The sequence below is a fragment of the Nicotiana tabacum genome, chromosome 3 (assembly GCF_000715075.1).
Source record: "Nicotiana tabacum cultivar K326 chromosome 3, ASM71507v2, whole genome shotgun sequence".
NCBI classification, from domain to species: Eukaryota; Viridiplantae; Streptophyta; class Magnoliopsida; order Solanales; family Solanaceae; genus Nicotiana; species Nicotiana tabacum.
Genome location: NC_134082.1, coordinates 116,598,001 through 116,615,347, shown reverse-complemented (window position 1 = coordinate 116,615,347; position 17,347 = coordinate 116,598,001). Strand labels below are relative to the sequence as shown.

Genomic DNA, 17,347 nt, shown 5'->3' with positions numbered 1-17,347 from the left:
TGACCGGTAGCATGTGTCCTCACCACCCGTGAGAGAATAGAACAATATAAGTTTAGTACTCGAATCAACAAATTTGCACGACAAGAATTTCAAGAATATGAAGTTTTCCTATAGGTTCTGCAACCTCCCGAGGATAAATACAGACGTCTCCGTACCGATCCACGAGACTCTACTAAACCTGCTCATGACTCGTGAGAGATATGTAACCTAGGTTCTGATACCAACTTGTCATGACCCCAAACCGAACCCGGTCGTAATGGCGTGTCACACCCCGTAAGTTTAACAACCTTGATATCGTTATATATATATATATTTGATATGGTATTTTGAGTGAAACTTTTTTTTTACCAATGCCATAATCTTCACGTCTCTGTAAAAAAAAATTAGTGTATGTTTTAACTTTATAAAATTCCATGATTTATTAGTAATTGAATATTTCCAAAGTTCTATGTTGGGATGAAGACAAAATGATATTTTCTTTTTAAATCTTTCAAGGTGGGTTCACGTGGACTTGTTCCCATAATAGATATGTATGTCATAGTATATTATTAAACTATTAGATAAGAAGAATAAGTTTCTTGGTTTACTTAATCATACACTGCCTACTTCAATGTGCTATCTTTGCATGTGTTCACAAAAAGAGTTTTTATACCTGATATATGGTTTTGGGATGAAGTTACACTGTGACAAAGATAACTTCATATTTATGTATATATTTTTATATGGATATTTTACTGGAATAATAGTGTATGTATTAATTTTATATGATACCATATTACCATGATAGTAAAGTGTATTATAAGAAGTGGTAGAAGGTGTATTAAAAATAAGTAGAATTTTAAGTAATTTGGGATAATTTTTAAATTATGCAGGTAATTGATTAATTACCGGGTAATAGGACATTACCCCATTGACTAATAAGTGGATAAAATAAATTAATTAATTAACATCCCACCCCCACCCCACGTGGCAAAAAGCCACGAAATTAGAAGTGACTAATAGTCACCTTTGCCAAATGGCTAAATCATGGAAATGACTAAGCTTTAAGTCTTGGAAAACAAGACTTGTGATGATTAGTTTGAAGACTTTATATTTAAAGCCTGAAGAACCAAAAACGTTACTTTTGCTTTCTGATATTCAAGACTTCAAGCTTTACTATCCTAAAGTAAAGTGATAACCATATTTCTTGGTTTAAAAAAATCACTTGGGGAAAATAGTAGTCACTTGGTTTTAATAAAATCTGATTCTTAGTTCAAATTAAAATTCAAAGACATCTCGTCTTTGAAAACGTTACAAAGCAGAAAACCAATTTCGTTCTTGAATTTCAAGAGTTTCAAGCAGACTTTCGTCCATATTATGCAGAAGCAGATTCGTTCTATTAATTCCAGGAACAGGTATGTTAAGGCTAAATTTTCTTTCTTTTGGCATGATCCAAGTAACGATACGTAAACGTAATGCTATTCCATAAGTGGTTTTACTCTTAGCAGTAAGGATGTCTATGTTGTTCATTCTTGTAAAATGACTAGTGTCTAAGCACGCGCGTTGCGCGTGTAACCTATATTAATAAATATAAATTTCAAAAAATATTTTTGAATTATAAATAAAAATTAAATAAAAAAAATATAAAGTTCCTAAAAGAAGGCTACCTTTCACTTAGAGGCATGCATAGGAATTTAAAGAAATTTTTCTCGAAATCGTACTCCAGCTTTTGAAAACTCACAAGTAATTGTTAGAACGTTTGTGGTTATTGTCCTGAATATTTTGCTTATAATCATCAAAGGTATATGAAGGCTAGGGTATTACTGAGGCATCAAGTCAAATTACCTGCTAGGTTTATGATTGTACTTGACAACCTAAAACTTTTCACCACCAAATTTATTCTTACCAAGGATAAACTTTGTAAACTTTTCATTCATGAACTTCATATCTAAATGGAAAAAGAAGAACAAATAGAGAGTGGGAGAGTTGGAGGCTTCCGTGTGCTTGGATGAAGAAATAAGGTTGAATCTCACATACTAATAATATACAAAATTAATCAATAAATACTTTTGGAATACAAAGGTGTCAGAAGTTACAAATGATGACCTTTGAGTTTTTTAACGTAAGTTGAGTAATCAATCAGTTTTATTATCATTATTACTATCCTTCAGCTAATTAATCATAAGTTGTATTATTTCATTTATTTATGCAATGAAGATTTTAAACTGCCGAGAGAAAAAGAATGATTGAGTGAGAGAGAGAAAGGTAAGGACAAGATTGTCTTATGACATTCCGAATGATTTTATTGACGTACTTTTTATGCATTGCATTCATGTGCATTGACCCATGACCAGATGGCGTTATATACGCGTATATATGTAAATATATGTATACGGGATATGGGAAAAGGTTATGGCGTTATATACGCACCACCACCTGATCAGCTGGTATATGATGATGATGTTGCCCACAGTGGCTGAAATATGATTCAAACGACGTTATATACGCATATATGGGTATGTATTCAAATGGCGTTATATACGCATATATATGTATGTATTCAAACGGCGTTATATACGCGTATATATGTATGTATATATATGTATATGGGATATGGGAAAGGTTATGGCGTTATATACGCACCACCACCTGATCAGCTGGTATACGATGATGATTTTGCCCACAGTGGCCGATATGATATGATGGGATGCCCTCAGAGGCTGATGATGTTATGAAACATATACTTATGCACAACATGACATTCATACGCATATGCATGACACTGAAAGTAATTTATGATTTACAAAGTTATTCGGGTTTATGGGTTGGGTCATGTACTCTATATTTCTTCCATGTCTCTGATGTACTTACTCATGTGCCTTACATACTCGGTACATTATTCGTACTGACGTCCTTTTTGCCTGGGGACGCTGCGTTTCATGCCCGCAGGTCCTGATAGAAAGGTCGAGAGCCCTCCAACTAGGCTATCAGCTCAGCGGAAGATGTTGGTGCGCTCCATTTGCTTCGGAGTTGCGTATTTGGTTAGTATGATTTAGACGTCTATTGTTTAGTATGGCGGGACTCTGACCCGACCTTTGTGACACTTATGTACTCTTAGAGGCTTGTAGACATATGTCATGTATGTAAAAGATTGTACGGCCTTGTCGGCCGATATCTTGGGTTTATTAATAATCATGTTGGCCTATTAGGCCCGTATGTCATGTGTATATGATAAGGTAATAAGAAAGATACGTTACATTGGTACTCGGTTGAGTAAGGTACCGGGTGACTGTCGCGGCCCATCGGTTTGGGTCGTGACATGGCGCCTCTCGTGAAACAAGACATGCCGGCACAAACCCTTAAGCCATTTAAAAAACAGTTATAATAATTGATTTTTAAGTCATAAACAACTATAAATCCCAAAGTAAAGAGTGAAATAGAACAATCGTGGAAATAACACAGCCCGACATTGGGGTGTCACCAGTCATGAGCATCTAAACATCTGTCTAAGAGTATGATAAAGACTACACAGTCTATTACACAACTAGTACAAAGGAAAGTAAAGATAGGAAGGGGAAGCACCGGACTGCGAATGCCAAGCAGCTACCTAGTCAACTCCGAACAATCTGCTGGAAAGCAATCAACCCTCGCTAGCGTGATCCGAGACTCCTGAATCTGCACACAGGGTGCAGGGAGTAATGTGAGTACGCCAACTCAGTAAGTAATAAAAGTAAAGGCAGCTGAGCAATAAGAAAATACGTAAAACATAGCAAAATGCTATAAAGAGGTAGTATAAAACCAGAACAAGGCAATAAAATAGTAAAAACTCGTAGAGACACCTTAGTTCAGTAAAAACCTCTTTAAAACATCTTTTAGCAGATAAACGAGTGAATGAAAAGCAATGAGAAAAGATAGACACATAAAATCAACCCCTCGGGCACAATACCAACAAAATCAGCCCCTCAGGCTATCTCACAATCACTCATATCACCCTCTCGGGCAATAACATGGAACAACATCAGCCCCTTGGGCTATATCACGTCTCACATTAGGTACCCGTACTCACTGGGGGTGTACAGACTCCGGGAGGGGACCCTTACGGCAAAGTGCAATAATAAGCCATCTCGTGTCATAATCAAACAGGCTCTTGGCCTCATATAAATCCATCTTATGGCGTAGCAACTCTGGTCCTCAGCCTCATAATCATGAATCGGTATAATACTACTGTGGTGCGCAGCCCGATCCTATAGTATCCTCACAACACAGGCCCTCGGCCTTACTCAGTCATAATCTCACAAGCCACACGGGCAACAGTAAAACATGATGCTTAGCCCAAAATATCATTTAAAATATCAAAAACGAGTAAAGATGGCTAAGTTGTGAAAACAATAGAATATAGCATGAGTGAGTACAAATACGAAGTCAAAACAGTGAGGAATAGTAGTAAAATCCCCTAAGGGTCCAAACAGTTGGCACGAGGCCCAAATATGACATTCATCCCAAAACATGACGATAGCAAATAGTTTTCAATCAAATACGCAGTTAAACAGTCATACGGGATAGACTAAGTCACAACTCCCAATGGTGCACGACCCCACGCTCGTCATCTAGCATGTGCGTCACCTCAAAGTAGCATAACGATGTGATATCTGGGGTTTCTTACCCTCAGGACAGCATTTACAATCATTACTTACCTCTATCCGGTCCAAACTCTAGCCCGCAATGCCTTTGCCTCTCGCCTCGGCCTCAACTCGCGTCGAATCAATCCAAAATCAGAATCATGACGTCAAAATATGCCAAGGGAACGAGGCCTATGCGAAAATAATCAAATTACAACACAAATCCTGAAATTAACAAAACCCGACCCCGGGCCCACGTCTCGGAATCCGATACAAATTACATCAATAAACTCTTTATCCTCCCACAAGTTCATCCATATCAAAAGTATCAAAATCCAATCACAAATGTCCCCTTAAATCCTTAATCAAGGTCTCCAATTACAAGCCCTAGTTTCTTCAATATTTACCCACCAATTTCCATAAATTTCAAGCCGAATCAATGAAATAACACCATAGGAACGAGTTTTATGTTCAAAAATCTTACCTCAATGAAGTTCCCTCTGATTCCCTCTTCAAAATCCCCCAAAAAGCTCCAAAATCGATTTAAAAATGGTGAAGAAAGGCTGAAAATCGCGAAGGATGAAATATACACTTTTGACCCAGGGATTCCGCACCTGCTATCCTTTTCCGCTTCTGCGATCTAATTCACTGCACCTGCAATTTTCACTTAAAGGCCCAATTCCGCATCTGCGACAAAACGCCCGCACCTGCGCTATCGCTGGTGCGCTCCAGTAGCTGCTTCTGTGGTTCCAGCTGACTTCCCTCTTGGCCACATCTGTGGCTTGCCTTCCGCTTCTGCGGGCATTGCACCTACGGCCTCCCAACCGCAAGTGCGGTTATGACAACAACAACAACTTCAGCTGCCAAACTAAACTCCAAAATCTCCCGTCAACCATCTGAAATCACCTCGAGGCCCCCGGGACCTCAACTAAAAGCACAGACAAGTTATATACCACTATCCAAACTTATACCAATCTTCAAAACACCTCAACCAACATCGAATCAACCAAATCACATCGGATTCAAGCCTAAGGTTCCAAAAATCTTTCGAATTCCGCTTTTGATCAAAAGTCTATCAAACCATGTCCGAATGACCTAAAATTTTGTACACACATACCAAATGACACAACAGACCTATTGCAACTCCCGGAATTTCATTCCGACCCCTATATCAAAATCTCACCTATCAACCGGAAAACGCCAAAATTCTAATTTCGCCAATTCAAGCCTAAACCTACTACAGACCTCCAAAACACGTTCCGATCACCCTCCTAAGTCCCAAATCATATCCCGAAGCTATCCGAACCATCGAAATTCACATCCGAGCCCTTTTTTGCATAAGTCAATATCCGGTTAACTTTTCCAACTTAAGCTTACTCAAAAGAGACTAAGTGTCTCAAATCTTACCAAAAACTCTCTGAAACTGAGGCAGCCAACCCGGTAACATATAATACAGCTGAACAAGACAATAAGAAGCAGAAATGGGGGAAACAGAGAGGTAACACATGAAACGACTGGCCGGGTCATTACATTATTTCTCCAAGGAACTCAATAAACCAAAGATCAAAAGCTCGGAGTGTCTCCTCTGAAGTTCTATTTGTGAAGCGTGAGGATGGTGCTCGAGATGAAGTTTTAATTTTTTTCTACTCTTTAACTTATAAAAGGGTGTGGAGTATTGAAACGGTATGAGCCTATGAGGAGTCATTAAGAAAAATGAACAAATGTTTGATTTTTTTGGAGTAGATAATAGATTTGCTGTGATGATTAGAGAAGAATGGGGAGGATGAGGAGGCATATTGTAGGATGAGGAAGAAGATATAGAATATAAACAGAAAAAGAGGAAAAGAATAGAGAAAAAGGGCAAAAAAAATCTAAAAGTACCGAATAAATAATAGAACATAGAGAAGAAGGAAGTGAAATGTAAATGTTGTATACGGTAAAATCGGAGGGTCTAATTTTCCATCGTTATGACACCTCAAAGGCTCGAAATTATGGTCGAGTTTCATCCCTCGAGGCCAACGATTATGGGAAGAAAATGGGGAGTTCCCAAGGCGTGAAGCTAGAGCTGACAAGATCTGTCAGGCTAGTCTGAGCCCGTATCTTGGCATTAGTCCCATCTCCATATCTTTGTAATAAATGCACTTGTACTATGTTGGGATTCCCCCTCTTATATAAAGGGGATCCGTATCAATTTGTAAATATATATTGCTCCATGCTAAATATACAAGAACATTCTATCTGCTCTAGCATATTCTCTTGATCTTATTACTTCATTTATTGCTCGTATTTATTGTGATTCAATTCATTGTTCATCATTTATTGCTTATTATTGGCCATAAAGAGCCACCCTTGATCTATTTGTAACTGGTATTCGCCATCGACTGCCTTCGATAGATCCTAGCGGAGCTACAGACTCAACCCCGAGGCCTTCGAATAGGCAAGCTCGAAGCACCGATTGGTAGCGATTCAGTTTGATTAACACCTCGTTCTTAAGCTCTTATTTTGTTTCTAAGCCTTTCACATAGTATATACTACCTAACAACTAGCATAAAAATAGATCACACATTTTCAAAATCACTAAATCAAATTTATTTGTTATTACCATTTTCACGGTAAACAGTTTGGCGCCCCCGTGGGGCTAAAAATAATAGTGATTATTTTCTTGCTGGTTTAACTACATAACACAAGTTATCTTTCAACCGCTTTGAAGAATAAGTAGTACACACAGGAATGAAATGCACGGACTTGGTAAGCCGATCCACAATCATCTAATAGGCATCGAACTTCCTCAAAGTCCGTGGGAGCCCAACTACAAAGTCCATGGTGATCCGCTCCCACTTCCATTCTGGAATCTCTATTTGCTGAAGCAACCCCCCCGGTCTCTGGTGCTCATACTTCACCTGCTGACAATTGAGGCACCAAGCTACAAACCCAGCTATGTCTTTCTTCATCTGCCTCCACCAATAGTGCTGTCTCAAATCCTGATACATCTTCGCAGCACCCGGATGAATGGAATACTGCGAACTATGGGCCTCCTCTAGAATCAACTCCCGAAGCCCATCAACATTGGGTACACAAATCCGACCCTATATCCTTAATACCCCGTCATCACCAATAGTCACATCTCTGGCATCACCATGCTAAACCTTGTCCTTAAGGACAAGCAAATAAGGGTCATCATACTAACGCTCCCTGATACGATCAAATAAGGAAGACCGAGAAACCACGCAAGTTAGAACCCGACTAGGCTCCGAAAGATCCAATCTCACAAACTGGCTGGATAAGGCCTAAACATCCATCGCCATAGGCCTCTCCGATGCTGGTAAATAAGACAAACTTCCCAAACTCTCTGCCCGGTGACTCAAGGCATCGGCCACCACATTGGCCTTGCTCGGGTGATAAAAAAATAGTGATATCATAGTCCTTCAGCAACTCTAACCACCTCCTCTGGCAAAAATTTAGATCCTTTTGCTTGAATAAGATCTGCAAGCTCCGATGATCAGTATAAATCTCACAAGGCAAACCATACAAACAATGACGCCAGATCTTCAAGGCGTGAACAATGGCAGCTAACTCAAGGTCATGGACAGGGTAATTCTTCTCGTGTACCTTCAACTGTCTAGACGCGTAGGCAATCACCCTACCGCCCTGCATCAATACTGCTCCAAGGCCAATCCTCGAGGCATCACAATAGATAGTATAAGACCCCAAACTTGTAGGCAATATCAAAACTAAGGCTGTAGTCAAAGCTGTCTTGAGCTTCTGAAAGCTCACCTCACACTCTTTCGTCCACTGGAACAGAGCACCCTTCTGGGTCAACCTGGTCATAGGGGCTGCAATCGATGAAAACCCCTCAACAAAACGACGGTAATAACCCACCAAGCCAAGAAAACTGCGGATCTCTGTAGCTGAGGATGGTCTGGGCCAACTCTGTACTGCCTCTACTTTCTTCGAATCCACCTGAATACCCTCACTCGACACCACGTGGCCTAAGAATGCCACGGAATCCAACCGAAACTCACATTTCGAGAACTTAGCATATAACTTCTTTTCTCTCAAAGTCTCAAGCACTGTCCTCAGGTGCTGCTCATGATCTTCCCGACTTCGGGAATACACCAGAATATTATCAATAAAGACAATGACGAACGAGTCAAGATACGACCGGAATACACTATGCGTCAAATGCATAAAGGCTGCTGGGGCATTGGTCAGCCCAAACAATATAACAAGGAACTTATAATGACCATACCGAGTCCAGAAAGCAGTTTTTGGGATATCTGGCTCCCGAATCTTCAACTGATGGTAACCTAAGCGCAAGTAAATCTTAGAAAACACTCGTGGGCCCTGAAGCTGGTCAAACGGATCATCAATACGAGGCAAAGGATAACGGTTCTTCACTGTAACTTTGTTCAACTGGCGATAATCAATGCACATACGCATAGAACCATCCTTCTTCTTCACAAACAAGATAGGAGCACCCCAAGGTGATACACTGGGCCTAATAAAACCCTTATCAAGTAATTCCTGTAACTGATCCTTCAACTCAGGAGGAGCCATACGATACGGAGGAATAGAAATGGGCTGAGTGCCTGGCAACAGTTCAATGCCAAAATCAATATCTCTATCGGGCGGCACGCCCGGAAGATCAACTAGAAATACATCAGGAAAATCCCGTACTACTGGGACTGAATCAACTGAAGGGGTATCAATACTGACATCTCTCACATAAGCTAGATACGCATCACACCCCTTTTAACCATACGCTAAGCCTTAAGGAAAGAAATAACTCTACTAGGAGTGTCATTTAAAGTACCCTTCCAATCAACAAGCAGTACACCTGGCATAGCCAGCATCACGATTTTGGCGTGACAATCAAGAATAGCATAATGGGGCGACAAGCAGTCCATGCCCAAGATAATATCAAAATCTACCATGCTGAGCAACAATAAATCGGTTCTGGTCTCAAAACCACTAAGAGCAACCAAACACGACCGATAAATGTGGTCCACAACAAGAGAATCTCCCATAGGAGTAGAAACATAAATAAGGGAACTCAAAGAATCCCAAGGTACACCCAAATGCGAAGCAAAATAAGAAGACACGTAAGAGTAAGTGGAGCCTGGATCGAATAGAACTGATGCATCTCTGTGACAAACCAGTATAATACTTGTGATGATAGAATCAGAGGCAACAACCTCGGTACGGGTAGGAAGGGCATAGTATCTGACCTGGCCTCCCCCTCTAGGGCAACCTCTACCTCCCCGACCTCCACCTCTAGTTGGCTAAGCAGGTGGGGTAGCAACTGGAGCGGTAACCATAGCCTGAGAACTCTGCTGGGCACGTTGTAGCTGAGAATTCTGTGGAGGTGCACCCCTCCTAAGTCTGGGGAAATCCCTCACCTTATGGCATGTATCACCACACTCAAAACAAGCTCTGGGAGGATGTGGCGGCTGTGACTGGCTCTGGCCAGGTATGCTGGACTGACCACTGAAAGCACCCCGCGCAGGAGGCGCACTAGATACTAGAGGTGCATAATAAGGCTCCTTGCGCCTAGGAGGAGCTGGAATACCACTGGCTGCTGGAAGAGATGAATGAACAGGGTGACTCATATAACCCTTACCATGACGACCTGCAGCTGGGGCACGAGCACTAGATTAATGGCCTGACTCTCGAGACCTCTTGGCCTCCCTCTCCTCTCTCTCCCTAGCATGCATACCCTCAATCCTCCTAGCAATGCTCACCACCTGCTGATAAGAGATATCCATCTCAAACTCAAGAGCTATGCTAGATCTGATGCTGGGAATAAGCCCCTCAATAAACCGGTGAAATATCTCACGAACAATAGAAACCAAGGCTGGGGAATGTCTAGCCAAGCTAGTGTAATAGATAGCATACTTCGAGACAATCATAGTACCCTGGCGCAAATGCTCAAACTCTGCGCGCCATGAGTCCCTGAGGCTCTGAGGAACAAACTCCTTCAGGAACATATCTGGAAACCGAGTCCAAGTCAGTGAAGCTGCCTCATCCGGACTGTCTAACTCATAGGTACGCTACAACTCATAGGCGGCTCCTCGAAGCTGGAAGGCAATGAAAGAAACCCCACTCGATCCTGATATACCCATAGTGCGGAGGATACAGTGACACTCCTCCAGAAATCTCAAGGCATCATCTGAGGCTAACCTAATGAATACAGGAGGATCATACTTCTTGAACCTCTCAAATTTCCACTGCTCATCCTCTGAAGCCACTGCCCTGTCCTCGAGCTGACCTGGGACTACAGGCTGTACAGGAATAATCTCTGGGACCTGATCAACATGCACTCGCTGCTCAGGAGTGCGGGCGGCGGGAGTCTGTGCTCCTCCCCAGACCTGAGATGCGGCTGCAGCAAGGGGAAGCAACCCTGCCTGAGCCAAAGTGGTGTACATGCTCATGAACTACGCAAGAGTCTCCTGGAGAGCTGGAGTAGCAGTAGTAGTAGGCGTATCAGGTGCCTGGACTCCAGCTAGAATTGCTGGTGGTACCTCGGTGGTAGCTCGCGCGGGTGCTCTGGCTGCACCACGTGCGCGTCCTCGGCCTCTGACGACTGTAGTAGGGGGCGCGGGTGCCTGATCCTCTCGGGTAGCACGCGTCCTTACCATCTGTGAGAGAATAGAAAACAGAAGTTAGAATTGTGATATCAAAATCTCCACTGACAATGAAATCAAATGAAGTGGAATTTTCCTAACAGTTACATAGCCTCTCGTAGATAAGTACTGACGTCTCCGTACTGATCGGCGAGACTCTAATAAACCGTCTTGTGATTCATGACTCCTATGAACCTAGAGCTTTGATACCAACTTGTCACGATCCTGGTTCGCCCTCCGTGAACCATCGTGACTGCAACTAGTCTCTACAATTAGGTAAGCCTAACAATGCAGAATATAAACAACAATTGCGGAAGAAATAACTAAAAAACCGAAATAGTGAAATAAAATAGAGTTTAAAGTGCCGCTCAGCATACACAATAACAACTCTCGAGACTAATAACATTTCCCAAAACCTGAAATCTCATGACCACAAGCCTTTGAATGTCTACAAACATCTAACTCCAGAATATCTAACAATGAAACGAAAGTACATAAGGGCTAATACAAAAAGGGAGAGTAGAAAGGGACTCTTCGATCTGCGGATGCGGCAGATATACCTTAAAGTCTCTACAAGCGCCTCGTCTCAAGCATGATAAGTCTGAGTGAAAGTACTTGCATCTACACATGAAAAACATGCGCAGAAAGGGCATGAGTACACCACATCGGTACTCAGTAAGTGCCAAGCCTAACCTCGGTCGGGTAGTGACGAGGAAGGTCCGGGCCCTACTGAGGTTAAATAAAATATAAGGTTTAACAGTATAGAACAAAAGCAATATAAATAAGTACAACAGTAAAAGTAATACAGGATATAAAGGACAACAACAACTACCACAGAGGCCAAGTAAACACAGAAAGAAATACAGCTCAGCACAAAGATAACAACCGAGGATCTCCCAGGATACCGTTCTGTAGTCCCAATATAAATATCTAGTGGATCTCCCAAGATACCGTCCCGTAGTCCAACTCATAATGCGAGGGGATCTCCCGGAACACCAATCCGTAGTCCCAAATGTAAATACTCAGTACAGGGGGAATCTACCAGGTGCAGTCCCGTAGTTCCAATGTAAATGTGCAGGGGGATCTCCCGGAATACCATTCCGTTGTCCCAAAGTAAACATAGAGGGGGATCTCCCGGGATACCATCACGTAGTCCCAATGTAAATACACAATAACAACAAAAAGAGTACACAGTTCAATTCAAGTTCCATACCAAGGTAAAACAGGTATTTCTAACCTAGCATGCTGCACATAATCCAAATAAGGCAGTTTGAGCAAGTAAGGCAATTAAGTCAATTAGACATGCTTTCCTAAGCTAACAACAAGCTTAAATCGGATTTTCAACAATTAGCACAAGTACGCACTTGTCACCTCACGTACAAGGCATTTCAATTATCAATAATACCAAATCCTAAGGGAAAGGTCCCCCATACAAGGTTAGACATGCCACTTACCTAGAACAGGCTCAAAGTCAACCCGAAACCACATTCTTGCCACGAGTACTCGACTCCAAATGGCCCAAATCTATTCAATTCAGTTGCATAATGTAAATAACACTTCAAGTAACTGATTCTACAAAGAAATTCTAAGCTAATACGCAAATTAGGTAAAATGACCAAAACGCCCCTCGGGCCCATGTCTCGGAATAGGGTAACATTTATCTTTTCAGAATCCTCATACTATCACGAGTTCAGTCATACCAAAAGTACCAAAATCGGACCTCAAATGGTCCCTCAAATCATCACTCAAAAGTCTCTAATTAATCAAGCCCTAACCCCCAATTTACCTCTGATTTTCCTTAAATTTTCATGCTTACGATGATAAAAATAACCTCAATAACGAGTTTAAGGACCAAAGACCTTACCCCAATGAATTCCTCTGAAAATCTCCCTTGAAAATGCTCCCCAAGGCAGAATTCTCGTTTGAAAAGAGGTGAAAATAACTCAAATTCACGAAGGCAACTATTTATATATTCTGCCCAGCTAATCCTCTTGCGGTCCCGGCTTTTGTGGAAAAAAAGTCGCATCAGCGGCAATTCACTGATGTCCAGCTACCGCACCTGCGGTTTCCCATATGCAGATGCGGTATCGCTTCTGCGGTGAAGCTCCTACTTCTGCGGCTCCTGCTGGCTCTCCCCTTTTCGCTTCTGCGATGATACCACCACTTCTGCGGCTATGCACCTACAGGACCCAACCGCAGGTGCGATTATGACATAAGATCAGCAGCTGAAGCTGCTCAAACAAACTCCCAATTCTTCCGACAACCTTCCGAAACCATCCCGAGGCTCCCGGGACCTCAACCAAAAGCACAAACAAGTCTAGTACCACTGTCCAAACTAATACCAATCCTTAAAACACCTAAAACAACATCAAAATAACGAATCAACCACGGATTCATGCCTAAGAACTCCAAAACTCTCAATTTACTCTTTCGATCAAAAAGTCTATCAAACCTCGTTCGAATGACCTAAAATTTTGCACACACGTCACATTAAACACTACGGAGCTACTCCAACTTCGGGAATTCCATTCCGACCCTCGGATCAAAATCTCACTATCGAACCGGAAACTTCCAAAAACTCAACTTTCGGCATTTCAAGCCTAAATTAGTTATGGACCTCCAAAACACAATTTGAACACGCTCCTAAACCCGAAATCACCCAAAAGAGCTAACAGAACCATCAGAATTCCAATACGAGGCCGTCTTCATACTGTTCTGACTACGGTCAAATTTCCAAAACTTAAACTCTCATTTAGGGACTAAGTGTCCCAAAACTCTCTGAAACTTAAAGCCAAGCATCCCGACAATTCAAAATAGCAGAACAAACACGGGGAATACAGTTAATAGGGAAACGGGGCATTAATTCTTAAAACGACTGGCCGGGTTGTTACAGATGGAGCGTAGAAGCGGTCCCGCAAGTGCGGTATCGCAAGGTAGAACATATAAATAGATGTCTTCGCGAATTTTTGCTAAGTTTCTCCATTTTTGAAGACGGGAAGAGATCTAGGGAAATGATTTTTCAAGGGAATCGAAGGTTTTCAGTTGGGTAAACTTCTTAAGCTTTATTACTTGTGTTTATGGCCATTTTTCCATTGTTTAATCATGGTATTAGTGGAAAATTAGGGAAGCAAGTTGCGAGATTAGAGCTAGAAATTGGAGACTTTGATTTAGGGATTTGAGGGGTCGTTTGTGGTCAGATTTTGTTGTATTTAGTATGTATGAACTCGTGAGAGTGTAAGGATTCTAGTTTTGTGAATTTTATCGCAATTCGAGACGTGGGCCCGGGGGTCGGGTTTGGCCAATTTCGGGGTTTTTGAGTTAAATTGATAATTTTCATATGGTTTCACTCCTTTAGCGTATATTGATGGTTATATACTAATTTTGGTTAGATTCAGGGTATTTGGAGCCAAATCGAGAGGCAAGGACGTCACGGACTAGAGTTTGGCATGGCTTGAGGTAAGTAACGCTTCCAAACTTGGTTCTGAGGGTTCGAAACCCCGAACTATGTGTTCTATGATTACTATTAAGGTGACGCAAATGCCAAGTGACAGTCGTGTGGGCGTGCACCGTGAGAATCGAGGCCTGGGTCATTCCATGGTACCGCTTAGTGACTCTTTCATGTTGATATCTATGTTGAAACTATGTGATTAAGTTAATGAGCTGCAAATCATGCTAATTATCATGTTAAGGCTTCACGCCAACACTGTTGAGACCCGAGAGGTCATTTCTTGCTATCATGTCATTAGCTTCATTTATATTATGTACTTAGTCCTGTTCATACTGTAATGACCCGACCCATCATTTTGAGCTTTTGCACTTTGCTCGCCAGTTCTCGGGCATGACTAGCCCCGTGTGATGTATTATGACTTATGTAAATCATCGGTTTTGGTTTTTAGGGTAATCAGAATGAATTTGGAAGAACAGTTCTCAGTTTGAACCTTAAAATTTGAAAGGTTTGACCAAGTTTTGACTTTTTAGTATTCGATCTCGGATTTGGATTTTTATGATTTGATTAGTTTCATTAGGTGATTTTGGACCTGGGAGCACGTTTGGAATGTATTTTGGAGGTCCATGGTAGATTTAGGCTTGAATTGGCAAAATTTGAAAATTTGGCATTTTCCGGTCGACAGTGAAAATTTTGATATCGGGGTTGGAATGGAATTTCGGAAGTTGAAGTAGGTCCATTGTATCATTTGTGATGTGTGTGCAAAATTTCAGGTCATTCGGACGAGGTTTGATAGACTTTTTGATCGAATTCGAAATTCGGAAATTTTTGGGATTCTTAGGCTTGAATCCGATGATGATTTGATGTTTTGATGTTGTTCTGAGCGTTACGATAGTTGGAACAAGTTTGAATGATGTTATGGGATATGTTGGCATGTTTGGTTGACGTCCCGAGGGCCTCGGGTGAGTTTCAGATGCTCAACGAGTCATTTTTTGGACTTAAGAAGTTGCTGGTGTTCTACAACTGGTATATTCTTCATCGCGATCGTGGGAGGAGGATCGCATAAGGCAAATGGGAGGCCAGCTGGGTTAACTCTTCGCGCTCTCAGAGAAAGGGGGGCGATCGCATAGGTCAGTCAAGTTGTGCAACGCGAACGCGTGGGCCAGGCCGCGTTCGCGTAGAAGAAATAAGGCGGCAGAGGAATCTGGTATTACCCTTCGCGTTCGCGTGGGGTCAATTGCGATCGCGTAGCTTAGGGGAACCACTGCATCGCGTTCGCGTGTGGGGTAACGCGGTCGCATAGAGTAAAATATTAAGGCAGCAAAAATTGTTCTTTGCGATCGCGAGGATATTTCCGCGATCACGATTAAGGAAAATAATCCCTGGCAGAATGTTTTAAAAGTGGTTTTGACGACTTTTGGTCTATTTCCTCCATTGTTGAGCGATTTTGGAGCTTTTTGAGGAGGATTGAAGAGGAAATCGAAGGGAAACACTTGGAGGTAAGATTTTTGAACTCAATACTCGATCCTATATTGATTCTTACTTGTTTAAACATGAAATTAGTGGGATTTAAAGCCTAAAATTGGGAAATTAGGGCTTGAAATTGGAGAGTGTAAATTGGGGATTTGAGGTCCGATTTTGATGTTTTTGGTATGTATGGACTCGTGGGAGGATAAGAATTCTATTGATGTAATTTTTATCGGATTCCGAGACGTGGGCCTGGGGGTCGAGTTTGGCAAATTTCGGGATTCTTGGTGTAAATTGGTTATTTTCGAGTGGGCTTTGTTCCCTTAGTATATTTTGATGGTATGAATCTATTTTTGGTTAGATTTGGAGCATTCGGAGGCCGAGTCGAGAGGCAAAGGCATCGCGGGCTAGAGTTTGGACCGGATTGAGGTAAGTAATGATTGTAAATATTGTCCTAAGGGTATGAAACCCCGAATTTTACATCGTTGTGCTACTTTGAGGTGACGCACATGCTAGATGACGAGCGTGGGGTCATGCACCGTTGGGAATTGTGATTTGGTTCGTCCCGTACGACTGTTAGGTCGCGTATTTGATATTATTGTGTTTTGGAAATGTATTGCTATGTTTTGGGTGAAATGTCATATTTGGGCCTCGTGCCAACTATTTTGGACCCTTATGGGGCTTTTTTTAACTACTATTTCTCACTGTTTTGATTTAATAATTGTGCTCAGTCATGCTGTGTTTTGCTGATTCCCTAACTCAGCCTTATTTACTCAATTCTGATACTATAAATGATATTGTGAGCTAAACGCCCTATTTTACTGATAGTCCGAGTGGCTTGTGAGGTTGATGGCTGAGAGAGGCTGAATGCCTGATTGTGAGGTTAATGACTGAGATAAACCAAGGGTCTGATTGTGAGGTTAATGACTGAGAGAGACCGAGGGCCTGGTTGTGAGGATTATATACTTATGGATCGGGCTGCACGCCGCAACAATATATATATGGTGAGTTCGAGTCTCCCCAAGAGCAAGGTGGGAAGTTCTTGGAGGGAAGGATGCTGGGGGTCTATTTGGAAACAACCTCTCTACCCCAGGGTAGAGGTAAGGTCTGCGTACACACTACCCTTCCCAGACCCTAATAAGTGTGATTATACTGGGTTGTTGTTGTTGTTTGTTGGATCGGGCTGCACGCCTTATCAATATGTTGGATCGGGC

At 41.9% G+C, this 17,347-nt stretch overlaps 1 long non-coding RNA gene across 4 annotated transcripts in view; it reads left to right on the top strand.

Annotated features, from left to right (window-relative positions):
• Positions 1 to 1,076: 1,076 nt before the first annotated feature.
• The window catches only part of LOC107806236 (uncharacterized), a 28,440-nt gene continuing 12,169 nt past the window's right edge, over positions 1,077 to 17,347 (top strand). Inside the window, exons 1-3 of one of the 4 annotated variants that reach the window (XR_012707743.1) lie at positions 1,077 to 1,394; positions 2,929 to 3,020; positions 14,617 to 14,677. This is a non-coding gene — a long non-coding RNA (uncharacterized LOC107806236). Of the gene's footprint in view, positions 1,395 to 2,928; positions 3,021 to 14,610; positions 14,678 to 17,347 lie in introns of all 4 variants that reach the window. The other 3 variants (XR_012707741.1, XR_012707742.1, XR_012707740.1) reach the window with 3 other exon arrangements.